Source organism: Lissotriton vulgaris, chromosome 5, assembly GCF_964263255.1.
Source record: "Lissotriton vulgaris chromosome 5, aLisVul1.2, whole genome shotgun sequence".
Taxonomy (NCBI): Eukaryota; Metazoa; Chordata; class Amphibia; order Caudata; family Salamandridae; genus Lissotriton; species Lissotriton vulgaris.
In genome coordinates, this window is record NC_141693.1 from 1,435,062,457 (window position 1) to 1,435,087,674 (window position 25,218).

Consider the following 25,218-nt stretch of genomic DNA (forward strand, 5'->3'; position numbering starts at 1 on the left):
CCCGTTACATAGGTAACCATTTTTTGTTCTTCTACTTACAGGTCAATGAACTTGTAGCAGACCGCTGTAGGCACACCATAGCCTTAAAATACTATACACATAGTTTTTTACCTTTTCTGTTATCAACGGTAATACATCTTGGTAATATTAATGAAACGTGAGTAAGGTGGGGAAGTTGTGCCCCCATCCTGAAGAAGGAGCCCTGTCTCCGAAACATGTTGACGCACACCTGAGATCCTGACAATTAACACGACAGATCTGATCTCGCACTGCACTTCTTTTAATAGTACCAGCCGGAGTTAGGAATAAATTTTTTTCGAGCATACTCACGAGCCAGGTACTTTTTATCCTTTCACCACGTCCCACCACTCACTTATAAATACACCCAAACACATGCACCACATATAGTCAATAACTTAAAAGTACTTCTGCGTAGTCATTGGTCGTAGCACGGCGCTTCCCGTTATGGGGGGGGGGGACCCCGATGATGAAGCATGACACCAAGGGGCCTTTTGGTGTGTGAGGGGTATTTTATCAAACACCAAGTGCTCCAACACCACAGTGTTGAACACTTCACTCTGACCTTCAGTTGGATTCTTTTTGTTTATGAAAGTAAGACTATTGGCCTCTAAGGCATAGCCTAGGGGCGACCTATAAGTATTAAAAAGAAAAGGTCCAGGCCTGCAATAGTGTTATTTTACCGGGTTGGAATGGCAGTTTAAACCTGCACTACAGTCTACAGTGGCAGCCCTGAAAAATGGTTCGAAAAGCTACTTTAGTCAGTGGCACAATGAGTGCTGCATGTCCACTGGTAAATTTTAATTTACAGGTCCTGGGTACAGGTAGTACCATGTACTAATGACATTAATGTAAATTAAATGTGCCAATTTGGTGTAGTGCAATATTGTCACATTTAAAGCACTTAGCACAAGTGCCATAGCACTAGATAGTCATGGTAGAGTGCACAGAATACTAATACCAAATAAAACAAATTCAGCAAAATAAGAGTGAAGGCAAAACATTTGGGGGACTGCCATGCCAAGGATGTCAGCTCTCAAAGGTGTGTTTACCATTCTTTGTACTCACAAGATGAAGACAGCTAACCCAAATGTAAACTCCTCCTGAAAGCAATTTAACTGTAAGGGGTGTCAGAATCTGAGGATCAAAATCCCTATGCCTCGCAGGGTATTTCTCTTGAAAGACAGCACTTAAAGCTCCAGGTTTTCGTCTTTGACTCAGGGAGGTTTAATTTCTCTGGCCAGCCACTAGACACAATGCAGAGGACTTGCAAGGGCAACGTCCTATGTAGAAACCCCATTCTTCCATCACTACTACGTGTTACCAAAGAGGAAGCCAGAACATTCACTGCCTCTTCCTTCTGCATTGAGCCAGAGGACTGGAAATTAGTGAATTAATGAAGAGGAGGAGGGTGGCATGTAGCAGAGCCTTCTGCATCAATGTATCAAACCAAGCCCTCCAAGAAATATCACAGAACAGTGGCAGGGGTGCATTCCTCCCTCTTGAAACAACATCTATCACTGTGATCCTGAAGCTCTGACACATTGATTCTAAATTCTCAGTTTATAGGCAAAGGTTCTGGAAGGCTAGGACTATTCGACTAGACAGATGGGACTCTACCACTAAATTGTTCACTCCCTTTATGTGGACATAGGAGAGTCAAAAGAGTTCTTTTGATTCAAGGTACAATCAGGATGCAACCTGAAACAAGGATTTGGACTTGTCCCAATCAATATGGCCTTTATCGCAAAATTGTCAGTATGAAAAATGGGGCATATTAGCAAGAACCTCAGTAAAATTATTGCAGTTTTAGCGGCAGGAAACTGCTGCTAAAATGGCGATAATGGGCTTGCTAATATATGTTATAGAATTCCAATAGAAGCTCAGGCTAGATGTCCTTGGCTTCTATTGGAATTCTATAACGCATATTAGCAAGACCATTATCGTCGTTTTAGCAGCAATTTCCTGCCACTAAATCAGTGATAATTTTAACGAGGTTCTTGCAAATATCCCCCATAGTCCTTCTCATCCTGAGCACCAAGGTCCATCATTTTAGAGTGGGAGATACTGCTAATAGCCTATTGCAGTCTGAGGAATGGTCTCCCCCGTATGCAGACCATTGTCACTGTGTACAGAGGTCTTCCAAAGTTGCTTTCCAGCCCGACCCTGTTGCATTTGATTAACTTTCTCAATTTCCAGTAGAAATTAATCCACTGGCTCCACAAAGTCATGCACATCCACCAAATATCAAATAGCAGGGTCTATTAGATACTCAAATCTGTACTCAAGCTTCTACACACTGCCCTACACATACCTAAATCAGTAACATTTGATGGTTCCCACCGAAGGTGCTGCTTGTATTGTTTCCTCATCCTAAGAAGAGGCTTTAATGTGAAAAATACCCATTTTTATGTGGATGGTTTTCCATTCACAAATGGCAATAGTTTACAATATATATATATTACCTACTGGCGGTCGCCAGTAGGTAGTTATAGTTAGGACCTATTTTCCATAGGAAATTCGCAACATTCTATTCCCAATAACTTTGGCGCCGGTCAATGAATCTTCGCAAAATTTTCAAAACTCGTGGGGCTCTCTGGTCCGCTCCTAACTTGAAAGTGTCAAGGTGATTCGGCAACTGGAGACTGACAAAATAGGGAGGTCCCAAAACATGTTTTCCCCATGCAGTTTTCCATAGGAAGCCTTAGACATAGCTACAGCCCGAACTGCTGAACGGAATTATACCAAATTTGGCAAAAAAGTAGACCTTGGTTCAGACAGATCCCTTTTTAGGTCTTGCCTGAGACAATGGGCTTGCGCATTGCTTTGGTGAGATTATAGTAAGGGGAAAAGAACAGTCTACCAAAACGGCGGATTAGACACAGTTCATGTGATCTATGCGCGTGCATGCCATCGCCAGCCACATCATACACCATTTGTCTGTGCCTCGCATCAGACTTCAAAGACTGCCGCTCCCCCCCTAATTAGACTTCAAAGGCTGCCGCTCCCCCGAACCCCGCATCAGACTTTAAAGGAATGTGCTCCTGCTCCCCCGCCACAGCAATGCCGAGATAGTTTGTTTTCCTATTCGTGTCTCTCCCGAGCTGGCTTCTTTAGCCTTCTTCCAAAAAAACTAACTGTGCTTTCAAAGCATATCTTGTTCCTTTCACTTATACTCCTCATCTCTACTTAGACTCAATCACCCTACTCCTCCTTCCTCCAGTCCTCCCACTCCAGACTTCGACAGCATTGTAAAATTACTGAAAAGTAACAGGGCAGCACTAGATAAAACACAAAAATCACATTGCAACAAGGCCCAAGTAACCTAATAGATTAAATAAAAACATACATGGAAAGATGCCACACCTAACCATGTCGAAGACTGTTTAACAATCTTGCACCTTAACTTAAAACTGATTTACAAAAAAAAACCAAAGGAGAACTATCGCCTTAATGTTGATTGTACCAAAATGAAATGTATTCAAGTACAACTTTTTGCCTGGAGACAGGTTTTGCAGACAGAAATCCGATCTGAATCCATTTAGAAATAGCAAGCCATAAAACTTTGAACAGATGGAAATGGTAGTCCGGTGGAAGCATCTGCATATTTAAGCTGATCTTTTGGAGGTGGAGGACATACAACTAGATCATCCTGTAATCCTCCCCAAAACATATTGGCAGCAGTGCTTTAGTTCCTGATGCACACCGCAACATTACTCACACTGCTGCATGCTGCACACTGCTGCATGCCTCACACTGCAGCACGCCTCACACTGCGGCATGCCTCACACTGCTGCATGCCTCACACTGCTGCATGCTGCACACTGCTGCACGACACACTACTGCACGCCACACACTGCTGCACCCCACACACTGCTGCATGCTGCACACTGCTGCATGCCACACTGCTGTACGCCACACACTGCTGCACGCCACACACTACTGCATGCCACACACTGCTGTCTGCCACACACTGCTGCATGCCTCACACTACTGCAGGCCTCACACTGCTGCATGCCTCACACTGCTGCACGCCACACACTGCTGCACGCCACACTGCTGCATGCCTCACACTGCTGCACACCTCACACTGCTGCAAGCCTCACACTGCTGCATGCTGCACACTGCTGCACACCTCACACTGCTGCATGCCTCACACTGCTGCATGCCTCACACTGCTGCACGCCTCACAATGATGTACGCCACACACTGCTGCACGCCAAACACTGCTGCACACCTTACACTGCTGCACGCTGCACACTGCTGCATTACCCATACTGCTGCATGCTGCACACTGCCGCACGCCTCACACTGCTACACGTCTCACACTGCTGCACGCCTCACTCTGCCGCAAACCTCACACTCTGCACGCTGCACACTGCTGCACACCTCACACTGCTGCATGGATAACACTGCTGCATGCCTCACACTGCTGCACGCCTCACACTGTTGCACGCCTCACACTGCTGCACACTGCAAACTGCTGCATGCCTGACACTGCTGCATGCCTCACAGTGCTGCATGCCTCACACTGCTGCACGCCTCACACTGCTGCATGAAACAAACTACTGCATGCCACACACTGCTGTATGCCATACACTGCTGCACGCCACACACTGCTGCACACCTCACACTGCTGCACGCTGCACACTGCTGCATTACTCATAGTGCTGCATGCTTCACATTGCCGCACTCCTCACACTGCCGCACGCTTCCCACTGATGCACGCCTCACACTGCTGCATGCCTCACACTGCTGCACGCCGCACACTGCTGCACGCCGCACACTGCTGCATGCCACACTGCTGCACGCCACACACTGCTGCACGCCTCACACTGCTGCACGCCACTCACTGCTGCACACCACACACTGCTGCACACCACACATTGCTGCACGCCTCACACTGCTGCACGCCTCACACTGCTGCATGCCTCAAACTGCTGCACGCCTTACACTGCTGCATGCTGCACACTGCTGCACACCACACTGCTGCATGCCTCACACTGCTGCATGCTGCGCACTGCTGCATGCCTCACACTGCTGCATGCTGCACACTACCACACGCATCACATTGCTGCACGCCTCACACTGCTGCACTCCACACACTGCTGCACGCCACACTGCTGCACGCCTCACACTGCTGCTGCCTCACACTGCTGCACACTGCTACATTACTCACACTGCTGCATGCTGCACACTGCCACACGCTTCACACTGCTGCATGCCTCATACTGCTGCACGCTGCATACTGCTGCATAACGGAAAGGGGCGACCAATCGGTCCCCCCGAACGTATGGTTGGGTGCCCCGATCCCCCCGGGAAGCCATTTTGGGCGGGGGTGTGGCTCAGCTGGTATGCCCGAAGTGGCGTAGCTGGGGCGCGCCTTTTCCCGCCCAAGAGGGGTTGTCCTAGACAACTACACCGAAGACCACGCCCAGTAGGCGTACCGGAGGAGGGTACACGCCCTCCCGCAGAAGAATAAATGGAGCGGGAATCGGAAGAAGCGTCCTCTTGTTCCTGTGATCTGAAGGCTGCACCCACTCGTTGCTCGTGAGCCCTCGACGGAACAAGCAGCAATTTTGAGAACTTGTAATCTTGTTGTTTCTCTTTCAGTTACTTGGAGTTTGGAGAGTCCAGGACCTCGTTGTCGACTAAGAGCGGAATACTCGAAACCATGGCTGGCAAGAAAGCAGGAAAGGGTTCCGAGCAGGATAAGGTGTTACGTCTATTGTCGAACCGGATGGCTTGCATGGACCGAAAACTCGGACAAGTCCAATAGATCGGTAGAGGTTTGGCGGAGGTCAAGAAACAGCTGGCTGCGCTGAGCAACCCGGGTCATCCTAAGAAGGTAATAGGCCCGGCCTTGCCGGGAATCGTCCCCGGGGGTAGAGGGAAACGGGTCAAGAAGAGGGCGGTTTCGGGGGAGGTCCCGGTTCCAGAGGTACCCCCAGTCGCCAACCTCGGGCCGGCAGACAACCCGGCACCAAACCCAGATATAGGTCAGCCGATCCCGGTTGTGTTTACTCCCGCTAATGAGGAGGATATGCCTCCCAAATTGGCCACCCAGTTGGCAGCATGGCAGCAGGGGGCACAGTGGCCCCTGGAGGCCCGGCCGAAGAGGCCAGAATACTAATCGAGCAATTGCGGCAGTCGAGAGATGTCGCAAAGGCGAATGTTCCTCTTGTTCCCCCACAGGTGGCACCGGTAGGACCTGCAGCTGGTCACGAGAAAATGGCGGGAACAGCGGCCGAACTGGGTAAGCTTGCATTGCCGATGGCGGGGGAGAGTTCAATACCCTCGAGGCGGGAGAAGGTGGCACAGCATATCCCTATGGGCACAAAAGAGTTAATATGGGGAGACAAATATGTTAACATGTTTTCATTATTAACTGACCATCGCGAGATGGAATATGCTAAAACCCAGAAGGATTTGTGGCACCCGAGCGTCTGGCGCGCCAAGATGGCGGAATTCAGGGTGGATGAGACTGTAACGAACTGGATTAAGGCCTTTTCTATATTTACTGCAGTTATGGGGGAACGTAAACCAGAGGTGGTGACTGAGTTGACTTGCTATCAAAATCGCATTATGGATTTTTATTCAATGTATGAGGGGGAGGAATGGAAAGGTTATGACATGAAATTCTGGAAAGCGAAAGAATATGATGCTACTTTGACTTGGGATTGCCTGGATTCGGTGTCATGGCACAAGCAGCTCCTGCCAGGGGCGGCAGGTACGTCCTCGCCAGGCGGGAGTGGGTCAGGAGTCGTCCGCCAAAAGCTTGCGGTGCCCTTTCGAGCGGGCGCCGGTGGGGATTACCAGCCTAAGACCAGCGGGAATGGTGGCAAGCGTGGGGTCTGTTAGGGCTTCAATCGAGGCAACTGTAACAGACCGCAGGGAACATGTAGGTTCAAGCATGTGTGTGTGGGCTGTGGGAATTCCTCACACCTGGAAAGGTTATGTAGATCTAAAAATAGCGGGACGGGAGGAAAAGGAGGGTCTAAGCACGAGTGAGGTAGAACGTTGTGACCGATTGCCTACACCCGTTGATCTCATGGCTATGACTCCTTGGTTGAACAAATACCCTGATCATGTATCCGCTGGGGTGTTGAGGAAGGGATTCTTACGTGGCTTCCGCATCCCGGCGGGGGATTTTCGGGGGGACTCCTTTTGTAGAAACCAGTTATTGGTACAGCACAACCCAAGCGTGGCTGAGAAGAAAATAGCAAAGGAAGTCAGCTTAGGGCGAGTGGCAGGGCCTTTTCATCGCCCGCCGGTTGCAGAGGTCATCTGTTCCCCGTTGGGGGTTGTCCCGAAGAAAGACCCAGGGGAGTTTAGACTCATTCATAACCTATCTGCTCCAAGGGGTTCTACGGAGAACGAGGCCATTGACCCAGAAGTTTGTTCAGTCCGGTACGCATCGTTTGATGATGCCGTGGTAATGTTAAATCACCTGGGCCCCGGGGCGCTGATGGCGAAATCAGATATCGCATCGGCGTTCCGGTTGCTCCCGGTACACCCACAGGATCAGCGCTTACTAGGTTTTGCATTCCAAGGGAGTTATTACATGGATAAATGCATGCCTATGGGTTGCTCCATTTCTTGTGCCTATTTTGAAATGTTCAGCTGTTTTTTAGAGTGGGCATTCACCGAGGCCACAGGGCATAAGCATGTTATGCACTATCTTGATGACTTCCTGTTCTTGGGAGTAGCCGGCGATACGAAATGTGCGCAGGCGCTGCACGACTTCTGCATCCTCATGAGGGAGTTTGGAGTCCCATTGGCACCAGGTAACACGGTTGGACCTTCTACTTCACTGGAGTTTCTGGGAATTGAGCTCGATTCTGTGGAGGGATGTTTCCGTTTACCGATGGAAAAAGTGGCCAAGTTTAGGGCTGGCTTAACGCAGTGCCTGGGCAGGGAGAAGGTGACCCTGCACCAGTTACAACAAACAGTGGGTCAGCATAACTTTGCTTTGAGGGTGATACCAATGGCCCGCCCCTTCTCACGCTCTATTGCGCAAGCTATGGTTGGTCTCAAAGAGGGGCACCACCGTACGAGACTGTCGGCAGAGGTTCGCCAGGATATGCACATTTGGTTGGCATTTCTGGCGGACTTCAACGGTCGAGTTGTGTGGAACAAGCCGCCAGCGTCTTCAGAAGAACTAGGTTTGTGGACTGACTCAGCTGGGAGCGTGGGATTCGGCGCCATCTTAGGTAATCGATGGTCGGCGCAAACATGGCCGACGTGGTGGCATTCCAGCGGTCCCACAGGTAACATTGGGTTCTTGGAGTTATTCCCCATTTGGGTTGCTCTGATGGCATGGCCTGACGACTTCAGGGACCGCTCAGTGGTGTTTTGGTCTGATAATATGACTGTTGTCGAATGCATTAGCCAACAGGCAGCACGCTGTAAATGGATCTTGAGATTGTTAAAAGAAGTTGTGTTGCGTTGCATGAAATTGAATGTACAGTTCAGGGCGAAACATGTGCCAGGCGTACTGAATCATGGATAATCGGTGCCCCGGATTACAAGACCTTGTGGCAGCGAGCTTAGCCCCCAGGACAAGGAAGGCATACGAAGGAGCGTTTCGTTCCTATTGCACATTTTTGGGCCCCACAGGGAGTCAGAGCTGGGGGCAGGAGGAATCCTTCCTGGGGTTCCTGGTAGCGCTGCACAGAGAAGGCCGATCAGCGGCAACGGCCAGTAGGCATAGGGCGGCCATTTCATTCATGGCGCAAGTGCATGGCATAAAAGACCCAACGGGTTCCTTTTTAGTTAAAAAGGCCCTTCGCGGCTGGCAGCGCCTCGAGGGTCGCAAGCAGGATGTGAGGCGCCCGATTGGCTTACACAGGTTGTCTCTACTTGTAGCGAAACTAGACGAGACGTGCTCCTCCCATTTCGAAGCAGTTCTGTTCCGGGCAGCTTTCGCATTAGCATTCCATGGGGCTATGCGGGTGAGTGAACTGGTCGCAAGGAATAAGACAGACATTGAGGGAGGCTTGTGCAGGGATCACGTCCAAATTAGGGGTGATTCGATGGTGGTCTCGATAGCCAGGTCCAAGACCGACCAGGGGGCTACGGGAGATAGTGTTGTCGTGCAGCGCGCGCGAGGGTCCCCCACATGCCCGATAAAGTGTATAGAGGAATACTTGGCACTAAGGGCGCTACATGGGGGGGAGTTTGCTAAGGCACAAGGATGGCACCCCACGGACGAGGTTTCAGTTCCAGAGGGTGCTAGCACTGACAATCGCTGCTGCGGGCATGGACCCGTGCGATTTTGGGACCCACTCCTTTAGGATAGGGGCTGCTACTGAGGCTACAGCCAGGGGTCAGAGTGCGGAGGAAGTGAAAAAGTTGGGACGATGGTCCTCGAATTGCTTCAAAAGGTATGTGCGATTGCACATGTTGTAAAGATCAATTGACATGCACTCACGCTTCTTGTCTTTTGTTTGAATTACAGTTTCGCGAGCCTGTCACGCGGGGCGGAATTTGCAGTCGACCCAGCACCAGGAGACCAGCGGTCAAGGATCACTGACTGGAGAGAGAGTGGTATGGGTCGTGGGCCACTCATATGTGAGGCGCGCCGGGGACGTATTCAAAGCAGGTGACGCGACTCACGCAGCTGGGGAATACGGGTACAGAGTGGCCTTCCATGGGAAGGGCGGGCTCTGTTTTGACCAATTGGAATCATTTTTTGAGGGTCTCTTAGGGCGGCAAAGGTCACCGCCATCTGTAGTCATAGTACACCTGGGGGGCAATGACTTGGTGACACTGGGTAGACGAGTGTTGTTTGAACAAATTTTGTCTGCTGTTAGCTGGCTGGCTAAAAGAATCCCAGGGTGCACGATTGCCTTGTCCCACATGATTCCCAGGAAGGTATGGCGGGGGGGGCCTTTCGGTGTCAGCACTGAACCATTCGGTGAAAAGGGTTAACAATAAAATTGGTAAATTGCTTCGCTCTTCGCAGTTGCATAGCATTCCTCACGGGTGTATTCGGGGTGATCTCATGTATCTGAATGATGGGGTTCACCTGTCCAGGGAGGGGAATGATTTACTCATAGGAGACTTCATAGCATGGCTAAGGGGTTTGAGGAAGCATTACCTTTAGGAGGAGTAGGGGGGGCCGGATAGTCGGTCAACTATCCGGCCTGTGGCGGTAAGGTCATGATCGGTGAGCAGTAATTTCAAGGTCCCTAGAGGGGGGCGCCACCCAGAATGGATGGGAGCGCCCGGGGGGAGGCGGCCATTGGCCCCTCCCACAGGGAGGCGGCACCCACTAAGGATGGGTCGCCTAGGGGGAGATGGCCATAGGCCCCTCCCAGGGGGGGAGGCGGCTAGATGCCCCTCCTACTAATTTCCCGGGGGCCGGATATCCGCGACGGCGGATAGAGAGTGTGGGGATGGGGGGGAGTCCACGCTGTCCTTCCTACAGATACCTCACACGGGAACTCGGACGACCTTTAAGATGGCGTCGAGTGGAAAGGGGGCCCCCACCATGACAATGGAAGTTACAGTTGGCAACGAGGGTAGAGTCCTCTGTGCATGAGCCACTCACACCGTGAGGGCGAGAGTTTTGGTAGTAGGGATCTGACACCGGTTAAGACCTTGCCGTTGGCCCGTAATGCTAGGATGTACAATTTTAATTTAGAATGTATGCATTTGCAGGATGTTAGACTTGGCTAGGAAACCTTTGTATTAGAGATCTGTTAAGGTTAGCCAAAGAACATGTCTTCATCGAAATGTATAAATGTAAAATTGTACATAATTATGAAAAATGAAACTTTTATTTATGTTTTAAATTTTGTTTCATATTTTAATAAATACGGCCGGGAGGGTGACTCCCTCCCGCCTTCCAAAAGTTCAAACTTGTGTCCAACTTCTCCCATCTTTGGGGATTGTGTTGGGAGGGGGTGACGGGCATCCCGGCCATATGGAAAGGGGCGACCAATCGGTCCCCCCGAACGTATGGTTGGGTGCCCCGATCCCCCCGGGAAGCAATTTTGGGCGGGGGGCGTGGCTCAGTTGGTATGCCCGAAGCGGCGTAGCTGGGGCGCGCCTTTTCCCGCCCAAGAGGGGTTGTCCTAGACACCTACACCGAAGACCACGCCCAGTAGGCGTACCGGAGGAGGGTACACGCCCTCCCGGAGAAGAATAAATGGAGCGGGAATCGGAAGAAGCGTCCTCTTGTTCCTGTGCTCTGAAGGCTGCACCCACTCGTTGCTCGTGAGCCCTCGACGGAACAAGCAGCAATTTTGACCCACCCACCAGCCCCTTATGGCAATGTTTGTTTTAAAATAAAGTTTTGCTGAGATAGGCCTTTTTTCCTTTGTACACAAGTAAAGGAATGTTTAAGATAAGGATGTGACTTCTGCCTGTGGGATAATGTTTTTTCTTGGTAGTAGCGAGCAGTCGATGACACATCGAGATGATGTCAGAATTTTTCTTCCTTAGTAGGTAAACAATTGTCGTATTTATTTTGGTTGGGCGGTAAGGTCATGATCGGTAAGCAGTAATTTCAAGGTCCCTAGATGGGGGCGCCACCCAGAATGGATGGGAGCGCCCGGGGGGAGGCGGCCATTGGCCCCTCCCATGGGGAGGCGGCACCCACTAAGGATGGGTCGCCTAGGGGGAGACGGCCATAGGCCCCTCCCAGGGGGGGAGGCGGCTAGATGCCCCTCCTACTAATTTCCCGGGGGCCGAATATCCGCGACGGCGGATAGAGTGTGGGGATGTGGGGGAGTCCACGCTGTCCTTCCTACAGATACCTCACACGGGAACTCGGACGACCTTTAAGATGGCGTCGAGTGGAAAGGGAGCCCCCACCACGACAAGGGAAGTTACAGGTAGCAACGAGGGTAGAGTCCTCTGCGCATGCGCCACTCACACCGTGAGGGCGAGAGTTTTGGTAGTAGGGATCTGACACCGGTTAAGACCTTGCCGTTGGCCCGTAATGCTAGGATGTACAATTTTTATTTAGAATGTATGCATTTGCAGGATGTTAGACTCGGCTAGGAAACCTTTGTATTAGAGATCTGTTAAGGTTAGCCAAAGAACATGTCTTCATCGAAATGTATAAATGTACAATTGTACATAATTATGAAAAATGAAACTTTTATTTATGTTTTAAATTTTGTTTCATATTTTAATAAATACGGCCGGGAGGGTGACTCCCTCCCGCCTTCCAAAAGTTCAAACTTGTGTCCGACTTCTCCCATCCTTGGGGATTGTGTTGGGAGGGGGTGACGGGCATCCCGGCCATACTCACACTGCTGCATGCTACACACTGCTGCATGCCTCACACTGCTGCATGGCTCACACTGCTGCATGCCATACACTGCTGCACACCTCACACTGCTGCACACCTCACACCTCACACTGCTGCACACCTCACACTGCTGCATGCCACCCACTGCTGCACACCAAACACTGCTGCACACCTCAAACTGCTGCGTGCTGCAAACTGCTGCATTACTCATACTGCTGCATGCTGCACACTGCCGCACGCCTCACACTGCTACATGCCTCACACTGCTGCACGCCTCACACTGCTGCAAGCCTCTCACTCTGCACGCTGTACACTGCTACATGCCTCACACTGCTGCACCGATAACACTGCTGCACGCCTCACACTGCTGCACGCCTCACACTGTTGCACGCCTCACAGTACTGGACACTGCAAACTGCTGCAAGCCTCACACTGCTGCACGCCTTACACTGCTGCATGCCTCACACTGCTGCATGCCTCACACTGCTGCACGCAACACACTGCTGCATGCCACACACTGCTGTATGCCACACACTGCTGCACGCCACACACTGCTGCACACCTCACACTGCTGCACGCTGCAAACTGCTGCATTACTCATACTGCTGCATCCTGCACATTGCCGCATGCCTCACACTGCTGCACGCTTCCCACTGCTGCACGCTTCACACTGCTGCATGCCTCACACTGCTGCACGCTGCACACTGCTGCACACCGCACACTGCTGCACGCCGAACTGCTGCATGCCACACACTGCTGCATGCCTCACACTGCTGCACGCCACACACTGCTGCACACCACACACTGCTGCAGACCACACACTGCTGCACGCCTCACACTGCTGCATGCCTCACACTGCTGCATGCCTCACACTGCTGCACGCCTTACACTGCTGCATGCTGCACACTGCTGCACACAACACTGCTGCATGCCTCAGACTACTGCATGCTGCACACTGCTGCACGCCTCCCACTGCTGCATGCTGCACACTACCGCACGACTCACACTGCTGCATGCCTCACACTGCTGCACTCCACACACTGCTGCACGCCACATTGCTGCACGCTGCACACTGCTGCATGCCTCACACTGCTGCACACTGCTACATTACTCACACTGCTGCATAATGCACACTGCCGCACGCCTCACACTGCTGCATGCCTCACACTGCTGCATGCTGCACACTGCTGCTCGCCACACTGCTGCACACCACACTGCTACATGCCACACTTCTGCAAGCCACACAGTGCTGCACGCCACACACTGCTGCATGCCCCACACTGCTGCACGCCACAAACTGCGGCACGCCTCAAACTGCTGCATGCTGTACCCTGCTGCACGACACACTGCTGCATGCTACACACTACTGCACGCTACACACTGCTCCACGCCGCACACTGCTGCATGCCTCACACTGCTGCACGCCTCACACTGCTGCACGCTGCATACTGCTTCATAACTCACACTGCTGCATGCTGCACACTGCCGCACGCCTCACACTGCTGCATGCCTCACACTGCTGCATGCTGCACACTGCTGCAAAAACAACAAGTGATGGACTGAATGTGGATCAATGTCACACACTCCCCCAGTCAAAAGATCTGGGCCCAAATCCATTGTTTTTTTGCACTCCACACCACCCTGGGTTAGACAATGGCGATATGCAAATCAGCTCTGACCCTGTTGCCCCATGGGAACAGTCCAGTCCGAACTACAAAAGCCATGTCCTTCCCAGAACGGAATCAAGCATCCGAGGACCGGACCGGTTTCGAGGTAACACCTCTCATCAGCCCGGCTAGCTTGACTCCAAGTGGTGTGGAGTGCCTGGGACCCACGTCTGGGCATCCCCAGCGCACTTAGGGCGGCAATTGCAAAAACAACAAGTGATGGACTGAATGTGGATCAATGTCACACACTCCCCCAGTCAAAAGATCTGGGCCCAAATCCATTGTTTTTTTGCACTCCACACCACCCTGGGTTAGACAATGGCGATATGCAAATCAGCTCTGACCCTGTTGCCCCATGGGAACAGTCCAGTCCGAACTACAAAAGCCATGTCCTTCCCAGAACGGAATCAAGCATCCGAGGACCGGACCGGTTTCGAGGTAACACCTCTCATCAGCCCGGCTAGCTTGACTCCAAGTGGTGTGGAGTGCCTGGGACCCACGTCTGGGCATCCCCCGGACTGGACTGTTCCCATGGGGCACAGGGTCAGAGATGATTTGCATAAAGCCATTATCTGACCCAGGGTGGTGTGGAGTGCAAAAAACGATGGATTTAGGCCCAGATACTTGTACTGGGGTGAATGTAAGACATTGATCTACATTCTGTCCATCAAATTGTTTTTTGTAATTTTCTCCCTGAGTGTACTGGGGTAGCTCAGACGTGGGTCCCAGAGCCTCCACACCACTGGAGTCAAGCTAGCCGGGCTGATGAGAGGTGTTACCTCGAAACCGGTCCGGTCCTCGGATGCTTGATTCCGGTCTGGGAAAGATATGGCTGTTGTAGTTCGGACTGGACTGTTCCCATGGGGCACAGGGTCAGAGCTGATTTGCATAAAGCCATTATCTGACCCAGGGTGGTGTGGAGTGCAAAAAACGATGGATTTAGGCCCAGATCCTTGTACTGGGGTGAATGTAAGACATTGATCTACATTCTGTCCATCAAATTGTTTTTTGTAATTTTCTCCCTGAGTGTACTGGGGTAGCTCAGACATGGGTCCCAGAGCCTCCACACCACTGGAGTCAAGCTAGCCGGGCTGATGAGAGGTGTTACCTCGAAACCGGTCCGGTCCTCGGATGCTTGATTCCGGTCTGGGAAAGATATGGCTGTTGTAGTTCGGACTGGACTGTTCCCATGGGGCACAGGGTCAGAGCTGATTTGCATAAAGCCATTATCTGACCCAGGGTGGTGTGGAGTGCAAAAAACGATGGATTTAGGCCCAGATCCTTGTACTGGGGTGAATGTAAGACATTGATCTACATTCTGTCCATCAAATTGTTTTTTGTAATTTTCTCCCTGAGTGTACTGGGGTAGCTCAGACGTGGGTCCCAGAGCCTCCACACCACTGGAGTCAAGCTAGCCGGGCTGATGAGAGGTGTTACCTCGAAACCGGTCCGGTCCTCGGATGCTTGATTCCGGTCTGGGAAAGATATGGCTGTTGTAGTTCGGACTGGACTGTTCCCATGGGGCACAGGGTCAGAGCTGATTTGCATAAAGCCATTATCTGACCCAGGGTGGTGTGGAGTGCAAAAAACGATGGATTTAGGCCCAGATCCTTGTACTGGGGTGAATGTAAGACATTGATCTACATTCTGTCCATCAAATTGTTTTTTGTAATTTGCACACTGCTGCATGCCTCACACTGCTGCACACCTCACACAGCTGCCCGCCACACACAGCTGCATGCCGCACACTGCTGCACGCTGCACACTGCTGCATTACTCACACTGCTGCATGCTGCACCCTACCGCACGCCTCACACTGCTGCACGCCTCACACTGCTGCACGCCTCACACTGCTGCACGCTGCGCACTACTGCACGCTGCACACTGCTGCATTACTCACACTGCTGCACGCCACACACTGCTGCACGCCTCACACTGCTGCATGCCACACACTGCTGCACGCCTCATACTGCTGCACGCTTCACACTTCTGAATGCCGCACAACACCACCACATCACTCAGGGACACCACCATATCACTATAGGGCACCACCACATCACTCTAGGACAAAACTACATCACTCTAGGACACCACCACATGACTCAGGGACACCACCACATCACTCAGAGACACCACAACATCACTCAGGGGCACCCCAACATCACTCAGGAACACCACCACATCACTCAGGAACACCACCACATCACTCAGGAACCCCACCTCATCACTCTGGGACACCACCACATCACTCTGGGACACCACCACATCACTCTGGGACACCAACACATAATTCAGCCCAACCACATCATCACTCAGCACCAAAACAGCATCACTCAGCACCACAACAGCACTATCCTTGCTTGCTACCAACAAGCATTGCCATAGCCAACAGGACTTGCATTAGGAAAGTGTAAGCTATTGGCTTTGTAAATAACAATGCTATTAATTTATATATTTTCAAAGCCAACAAATATTTTAAAAAAATTGTCCTTTACAATACCAATAGCTCACACTTTCCTAATGCGAGACCTATTGCATTGCAAATGCTTATGGTTAAATGGTGTAAAACCATTCAGTAGTTGCTGAGAAAATCAAAAGTAAAAAAGTTTCAATATCTATGGCCGCGCAGGATCCAAGCACCCACCCGATCGCAAGCTTTATGCTAATTAGCTGTCAACACTTCAAACCAGGAAGTGTTGGCAGCCAGCTTGTGCCTCGGTAGAACCGAGGCACAAGAAATCAGTAAAACTAAGGCGCAAAACACAAAATTGGCAAAATGTGCGATGAATCCGCGGATCTGGCTGCGCAAAAGAAAACGACACGCGGGCTCCCGCGCTCCGTTAATATTTAGCCCCCAGGGACTGCCACCCCCAGGGGCTTTCCTAAAATATGTGCGTGGGCTCACAGCACCCCCAAGCCCCGGGGACCGCCTCCCCACAGGGCTTCAAAAATAAATGAGTGAGGGACTCAAAGGCCCCCAAAAGCCCCAGGGACCGCCACCCTCTGGGGCTTTAACAGAATATGTGCAGGGGGCTCACATCTCCCCAGCCCCAGGGACTGCCACCCCCCAGGGCTTTAACAGAATATTTGCAGGGGGCTCACCCCCCCCAGCCTCTAGGAAAATATATGGATGGGGGCTCACAGCCCCCACAACCCCGGGGCCCACCAAACCCTGGGCTAATAAAATATATGTGCAGGGTTGCTCACAGGCCCCCCACCCCTGGTGACCACTACCCCCAGGGGCATATAAAAATTGGTGGGGGGCTCAAAGGCCTCCCCAAGCCCCGGGGACTGCCTGGTGTTTAACATAATATTTGCGGGGGCCTCACAGCCCCCCAGCCATGGACGGCCACCCCCCAGGGCTAAGAAAATATATGGGTGGGGGCTCAAAGGCCCCCCAAGCCCCAGGAACCGCCACCCCTGGGCTTGTGCTTTTAAAAAAATTTACAAAAAAAGCCTGTGTGGGGGGCTCGAGCCCGCCCACATGCCCTGAGGACCGCTAACACCCCGGGCTCTAACAATTATAACTGGGGGGTCCGTGCCGCACCCCTCAGCCTCACCAGGGCTTTGGTAATGTTGGGAGAGGGGCCGTGTGGCCCCCCTACTGGAGCCTGTAATGGCCCTGGCATGTCCCAGGGTGCCCACCCCCGGGGCACTGCTGTTTGCTATGGCAGGGTGGGAGCCTCGGAGCTCCCGCCCTGCCATAGCGAACTGCTCTGGTGTTTGGAAGAGAGAGCGGGAAACCTGCTCTCTCTTCCAAAAACCAAAGACGATTGCGGCCCCCTTCCACATTTAAAGAAGAAAAAAAAAAGGGGGGAGGCCCTGAGGGATGGGGGCCCCAGAGCCAATAAATTAGGAAAGGAAGGGGGGCCACACAGCCCCCTTCTTAAAAAAATAAATTAAAAGAAAGCCCGGCATTGCAACGGTGGCCCCGCCCCCTCCTTGCTGCACTCTAAGTTGGGGAATTAATTCCTCTTCAATTCTGAGGGTGCCTGGTGGCCAACTAGCCCACCAGGTACCTCCAGTAAGTGCCACGGAGCTGCGTTGCAGAGTGTTGTAAAAAGGGGCGTGGCCTCTGAACACCTCTCTGCAACGCAGCTCTCTGGTGCATACTGGAGGTATCTGGTGGGCTAGTTGCCCACCAGGGACCCTCAGGATTGAAAAAGGAAATAATTCCCCAACTTAAAACACACCACAGGGCGTGTTTGCAGACATGTTACCTCAGGCCCGCCCCCTTCCTTCACCATTGTGCAAACGCACCCCTCCCGAGCGAGTAGTAAGTTGGGGAATTAATTCCTCTTCAAAACTGAGGGTCCTTGAGGGCAAACTAGCCCACCAGGTACCTCCAGTATGCGCCAAGGAGCTGCTTTGCAGAGAGGTGTTCTGACGCTACACCCCTCTGCAACGCAGCTCTGTGGGGCTTACTGGAGGTACCAAGTGGGCTAGTTTGATACTAGGGACCCTCAGGATTCAAGGGAACTTAATCTCCCAACTTAAAACGGCCACAGGGCACATTTACACAGTGGCGAAGGGAGGGGACAGGGCCTGAGGTGATGTGTGCAAACACGCCCTGTGGCGTGTTTTAAGTTTGGAAATAATTCCCCTTCAATTCTGAGAGCCCCTGGGGGCCAACTAGCCCACCAGGTGCTTCCAGTAAGCACCATTACGCTGCGTTGCAGAGAGGTGGTCCAGGCCGTACCCCTTTTTACACCTCTCTTCAACGGTGCTTACTGGAGGTACCTAGCTGGCTAGTTTGACCCTAGGAACCTTCAGGATTCAACAGGACTTAATCTCCCAACTTAAAACGGCCATAGGGCTTGTTTTCACAGTGGTGAAGGGATGGTACAGGGCCTGAGGTGACGTGTGCAAACACGTCCTGTGGTGCGTTTTACGTTGGGGAAATAATTCCCCTTCAATCCTGAGGGCCCCTGGGGGCTAACTAGCCCATCAGGTGCTTCCAGTAAGTGACACTGTGCTGCGTTGCAGAGAGGTGGTGCAGGCAGTGACCTTTTTTACACCTCTCTGCAATGCAGCTCTCTGGCGCTTACTGGAGATACTTAGTGGGCTAGTTGGACCCTAGGGGCCCTCGGGATTCAAGGTGACCTAATCTCCAAAGTTAACACGGCCACAGGGCGCATTTACACAGTGGTGAGGGGAGGCGATGGGGCCTGAGGTGACATGTGCAAACACGCCCTGTGGCTCGTTTTAAGTTGGGGAAATAATTCCCCTCCAATCCTGAGGGGCCCTGCGGGCCAACTAGCCCACCATGTGCTTCCAGTAAGCGTCAATGCGCTGCGTTGCACAGAGATGGTCCAGGCCTTGCCCCTTTTTACACCTCTCTGCAACGCAGCTCTGTGGCGCTTACTGGAGGTACCTAATGGGCTAGTTGGACCCTAGGGACCCTCAGGATTCAAGGGAACGTAATCTCCCAAATTAAAAAGGCCACTTGGTGCATTCACACAGTGATGAAGGAAGGGGATGGAGCCTGAGGTGATGTGTGCAAACACTCCCTGTGGTGCGTTTTAAGTTGGGGAAATAATTCCCCCTTCAATCCTGAGAGCCCCTGGGGGCCAATTAGCCCACCAGGTGCTTCCAGTAAGTGCTACTGCGCTGCATTGCAGAGAGGTGGTCCAGGCCTTGCCCCTTTGTACATCTCTCTGCAACGCAGCTCTGTGGCCTTAACTGGAGATACCTGGTGGACTAGTTGGACCCAATGGACACTCAGGATTCAAGGGGACATTATCCCCCAAATTAAAATGGCCACAGGGTATTTTTGCACACGTCACCTTAGGCCCCCCCTCCCTTCACCAGTGTGCAAACGCGCCTTGTGGCGTATTTTTGAGAGGTAGTTTTCATCCCCCTGCCCTATTATATACTTGGGGCTTACAGAGGAGGCCAAGGTAATCACAGGGGTACCCCAATGCATAGTGTTCCTTAGTGTGTGTAGGTGTTTTCACTGTATTCTAAGTGTCTTTTAGCATAGCACTGGCTCTAGGACTGGTTAATCAGAGTCAGTTACCACCAGTACCTATCTGAAAAAGTTGAGGTTACAGGATGATTTGCAACAAGGTAACTTTTTGCTCCTCTGTTTGATCTTTCAGCACGTCTTCCTTCACTTTTCTTCATCTTTAAGGACTTCTGCTGCTTCTTTCTGATTTTCCCTTGCTTCCTTCTGTGCATTTTTACTTCTTTCTTCACATGTCCTACCTCTGTAGGCAAAGTTAGCAACTAGCATTTAAAAAACCTTTGAAATTCACTGGAAAACCATAGTTTCAGGCACATTATAGTTAGGAATTTGCATTTAAAAAACCTTAGAAATTCACAGAAAAACCATAGGTTTCAGGGGCGTTATAGTTAGCTGGACATTTCACTCATACATAGTTAGTTCAGCTAACTATAACTTGCGCGCCCGCAATGCACTGTTGATGACATCACATATTACATCACTCATGACATGATCAGTGACATCACTGATGACATCTCAAATATATAGGGTAGCCAACTGGCGAAACGCGTCTGTCAGGGGTGAAGGGGGGTTTGGAAATGAATAAATCTTGAAAAAAACATCTTGACATCGGAGTGCTTGCCGTCTTTTTGACCTGCATTGGTTGGATCGTGTGAACATATATACATATATTCAGCATATATATATATATGCTGAATACTCCTTTTCCTTGTCGCTTTATCAAAGAAAAACGGAACGGACACTACTTCCTTTGTGCTTCGTTATTTTATCTTCCGTGCATTGGCCACCATGACGCGTTTCGGCCTTCACCGACCCCTTGATCACATTACGTGCTACGTAGTTGCTCCCATTTTTAAAGTGACAGTGTGCTTTATCAGTGCAATGAACATAGAAAACATATTTCCAACATAAATGCTGTTTAGTTCCTTGGTACAAAGTAGCTAAAGTATATATATTTTGTTTTGTATTATTGCATCAGGTAATACTTTCTTAAATTGTCCAATTCTTTAAACAATTCAATATATGGCATAATATATTAGGCTTAGCTGTATATCCGAAAAATACGTTTCAGTTGTAGTAAAACACAGTAAACACAGTAAAACAACAGTAAAACAAACCTCACCAGTAATCATCTTCAATATTGATAGTGATTTGTTTTTGGAAGGTCCAATGTTATTGTAGCCCCTTTATTAAATACTTTTTGGGGAACCATATGTTGTGCAAATGCGTGATTTAAATAACTTTATAAATACCAATTAAAAACACGCCCTAAATGACAATGTTTTAATGTGTTTAAACCTGATTCCGTATTGGAAACATTGGTTCCTGAGTTGTGGTTGTTTTGTATTTATCTGTGCTAGCACAATATTGTGAGGTTAAGCCTAAACCCGATGTTTGAATTGACATTGTAACATTATTGCAGCGTTCTATACAGTACAATGATAAAGTGCAAAATAGTGCAATAAAGTGCCAAGTGTTTTATGCCAGTCAGCATAATATTTAGGATATGTAAAGTGTGACCGTGCATATAAACAGTGTCATTGTGTTATGAGCCCATGAACACTAATGACAGGGAAACTGTTATAAGAGGGAGGTGAGGTATAATAAAAGCTGTATACATTGCTATATTAAAATCAAATGATGTACTATTTTCATGTTATAAACTCACTACCTTAATTACAGCTATGTGTATAGATCTTCCGTAGTATTCAATCCATTTGGATGTTTGCTGTCTAATTCAAATATCAGTTTTGTTTCAAAGCGCCTGAGTATTGCATCTCTGTTCCCATCTCTTCGAACAGGGGGAACATTGTCAATTATGTAGTTCTTCAACTCTGTCAGGTTTTTATTATGGATCTCGTTGAAGTGACGAGCCATCGGATATGAACTATCATTATTCGATATGGCCCTTAGGTGCTGTAAGATTCTTTTGTGCACCGGGAGGTGAGTGCTTCCCACATATTTTAATCCACAGGTGCACTCTAATACGTATACTGCATACTCGGATTTGCATGTTAGGAACTTGTTGATTATAGTAGGTTTGTTTTTAAAGCCTGTGTTATTGGTTGTTTTATTCCCCCCCATATTTACAGGCCTTACAGATTGTACACCCGACAAAACCCTTACGCTTACTAACCCAACTGGCATTTTAAGACAGCTCGGGCTACTACTTACTAAATAGTCACTGGTGCTACATGCATTTCTGAAAGTGACTTTAGGTGACAAAGGCATTTTATCTCCTATTATGGGGTCACGTAGGATCATGTGCCAGTTCTTTTTGATGATCTGTCTAATATATTCCCTTTGTTTACTGTAGGTAAGGATTAACCATGAACTGCTCACTGTGTCATCAGCCATTGCGGCTTGTTAAAGTTTACTCTAAGATGGTTTAAATAGTAGGTCCTCACCATATTTGGCCTTGGTATGTTGTATGGCTTGGTATATGTGAAGGACTGGGTTATTCTAAGACCCAGGGGTGCCAGGGATAACACCTGAAACCTTCGTGGGTTACCTGTACAAATGACAGAGACATGGGACACTTCCTTCGGCGTCAAAGATTCGGGGTTTATTTACTGCAGGGAACACAGAAGTCACGAGAAGTACATAGCATGTAAGTTCACGGAGTCTGATTCAAATTGTGTCTGTGGATCGCTCTTCTTATACAGTTTTCTGTCATAGGATAACATTACAGACAAAAGGTTGCAACCCACTTCCCACAGTAAATATCATAGGGGGTCGCTTTCATGTATTCAAGGCCCGGAACATAATTACAGTAGCATTTGGCAGTTCCCAACTGTAAAAGTACATCTTCTCACCATTAGTGTATTCCGTGTGGCTGTTAAACAAAACAAGGAAGAGACAGAAACAGGTGCAGAGGAAGACGAGGATAGCGAGCAGATCGAAGAGAGTGTAAAAGGGGAGGTATCAGGAAACACGATTTGCAGGAATCAAAGGAGACGTGCCTAATGAATGCACAACTGAGACAATAGACCAACACGGCATGATGAGCCTCCAGCGGGGCCATCTGCCCTCCAGTGTCATCCCCCTCATCATAAAGACACCCTCAAAGGAACACGTGTCTTCCGCAAGAGTTTGGGAATCCCAGGGTCGCGAAGCGGACAGCGTCCGTTCGCTGGCTACTTGAGGGCAAGAAACAAAATGGATGCCGTATCTAAGATGGAACCCGTGGGTTCAGATGAAGAAACCCACGAAACGAACGAACGGTTTAGGCTAGTACAGCGAAAACGCGTACACCCACTAAACTCGTCATTTGCGGTTCATAGATACCAGACTCGACCATATTCGAACGAGTCGAAAACACCACTTACCATTGTCACGGAACCTCAGACGCTCCTTTTGCCCTCATGTAGGCAAGCACTAGTCGCAATCAGAATCGATTTTGATATTCATCAGACCATCCAGATGCTGCTGCAACATAATTCTATCCATCAGCGTTCCTTTGGTAACAGGCGGCCGCCTTATACACGTCGTAGCACAGATGCCACATAAGGCAGGACCACACTGCACACAAAGACAACACGTGAACAGAAATGCTACAACAACCCCAATGATCATCAGAATCTTCCAACCCCAAGTCGACATCATGCCCCAAAACCATCCGAGTAGTGTCCAATCCCCTACGTCCACGTGTATGGACTCAGAGATCTTATGCAACTTCGAGATGGCTTGATAGACAGTTGGAGCGTTGTCAGGAATGAAAATACAGCAGCTCGAATGGATCACCTTACATACTCCACCTCTATCTGCTAAGACGACGTCTAAAACCATACGATTTTGTAACGTCATAAGCCTGTCCGCCTGAAGCTCTGCTGTAATGTTGCCAAGGGCACTCGCAGTGATATTAGCGGTCGATTCCACCACTCGAGTCAACTGTCTCAGGTTCCTACTATTGACCATAGGTCCCCAAAACGGTAGGAAACCCTTAAAGAAGTCTCCTGCTTCTTGACCGGCAGTATCCTCTTCGCTAATTACGCCTCTCACAACTCTGGTCTTGTGATAATCCGACCCAACAGTAAAGGTCGGAGGCAACAGATTCGCAATATTACAGGTGCCTGAGAAGTCAAAGGGCAACCATGTATATGCGCGATCATAGCACACAAAGTATGTACCCTTGGCAGCCAAAAGAACAGGGGAAGAGAGTGTCGGCAAAACATAGGTTTCAACACAAGCACTCTCCCCAAGCTGAGCTCGCGGACTTCGACCTTGTCCTTTTAAACTGAAATTACCGAGGTGGGGTACAATCCAGATCGGGGACGAGCTCTTAAGCTGCCTATCACCCACTGATTTGCTATATTCCACCTCACTCAGATCCTGGTATGCTCGCACCTCTTCCTCTGGGATGAGCGATGCGTCAAAAATATCCCTATCCAAATCGGCAATCGCTCTCGCCAAAGGCTTGTGATGCGGGCCGAGACCATGACCTGGAGCACGTGGCTCTCGATGGGGGTAGGAATCTAGTGCGCTCCGAAACATTGTTTGGAATGCTCGAGCTGAACCCTGGGAACTGTAAGGAAGGACCAAGTACGGAATTCCCCTATCAGTGGTATGTGGCATTAACCCACACACCCAACAATTCGTAGTGTTCATTACCAATTGATGCTGATGAAGGAGCTGAACGAAGGAATTGTTCATGAACTCCGCACGTCTAACCTGCTCGTGTTGTGGTAAGATGTGGAAGGAATGGGGAGAAACAGTGGAGGTAGGTTTAGGTTCAGAATAAGGGGTAGGTGAGGCAGAAGGCAACAACGACTGTATCATATAATACACCCCACCCACTAATAACGAAGAAACAGTTAGGAACAGAAGGAACACCTGAAACATGAAGCATTTTGTACGTGCTATTCTATGCAATTCGAATCTTTGAGATTGAGTCTTTTCCAATTCCGACAGCTTTGAGAAAGCCATCCTCTAAAACCGTCCGCAACGTTCTTGACGCACTTCGTTCTGTGTAGCAATAGTCAATCCCCAGGAGTTCCTAGGAACCGACGGTCTCCAACCTAGTGTCAAGACCTACTAACCAGAAGGAAGTACCCGCACGGCCCTACGGTCCACCCGGATGTAAGGTACTTTAATTTAGACAATATATACAAAATCTCCTAGCTGTGGAAACAAAGACATATGCCGAAAAGGACTCAGAATTTACAGAAATCACAATTATTCAAAAATGTTCAAAGTGGTAATGGGGTAACGTGAACGTCAGGGGAGGAAGCAAAAATATTTTTTATTAGTCTCTAGTGTTGGAGCGAAGGAAATATCTGCTCCTCCCAGGTCGTGTCTGATCT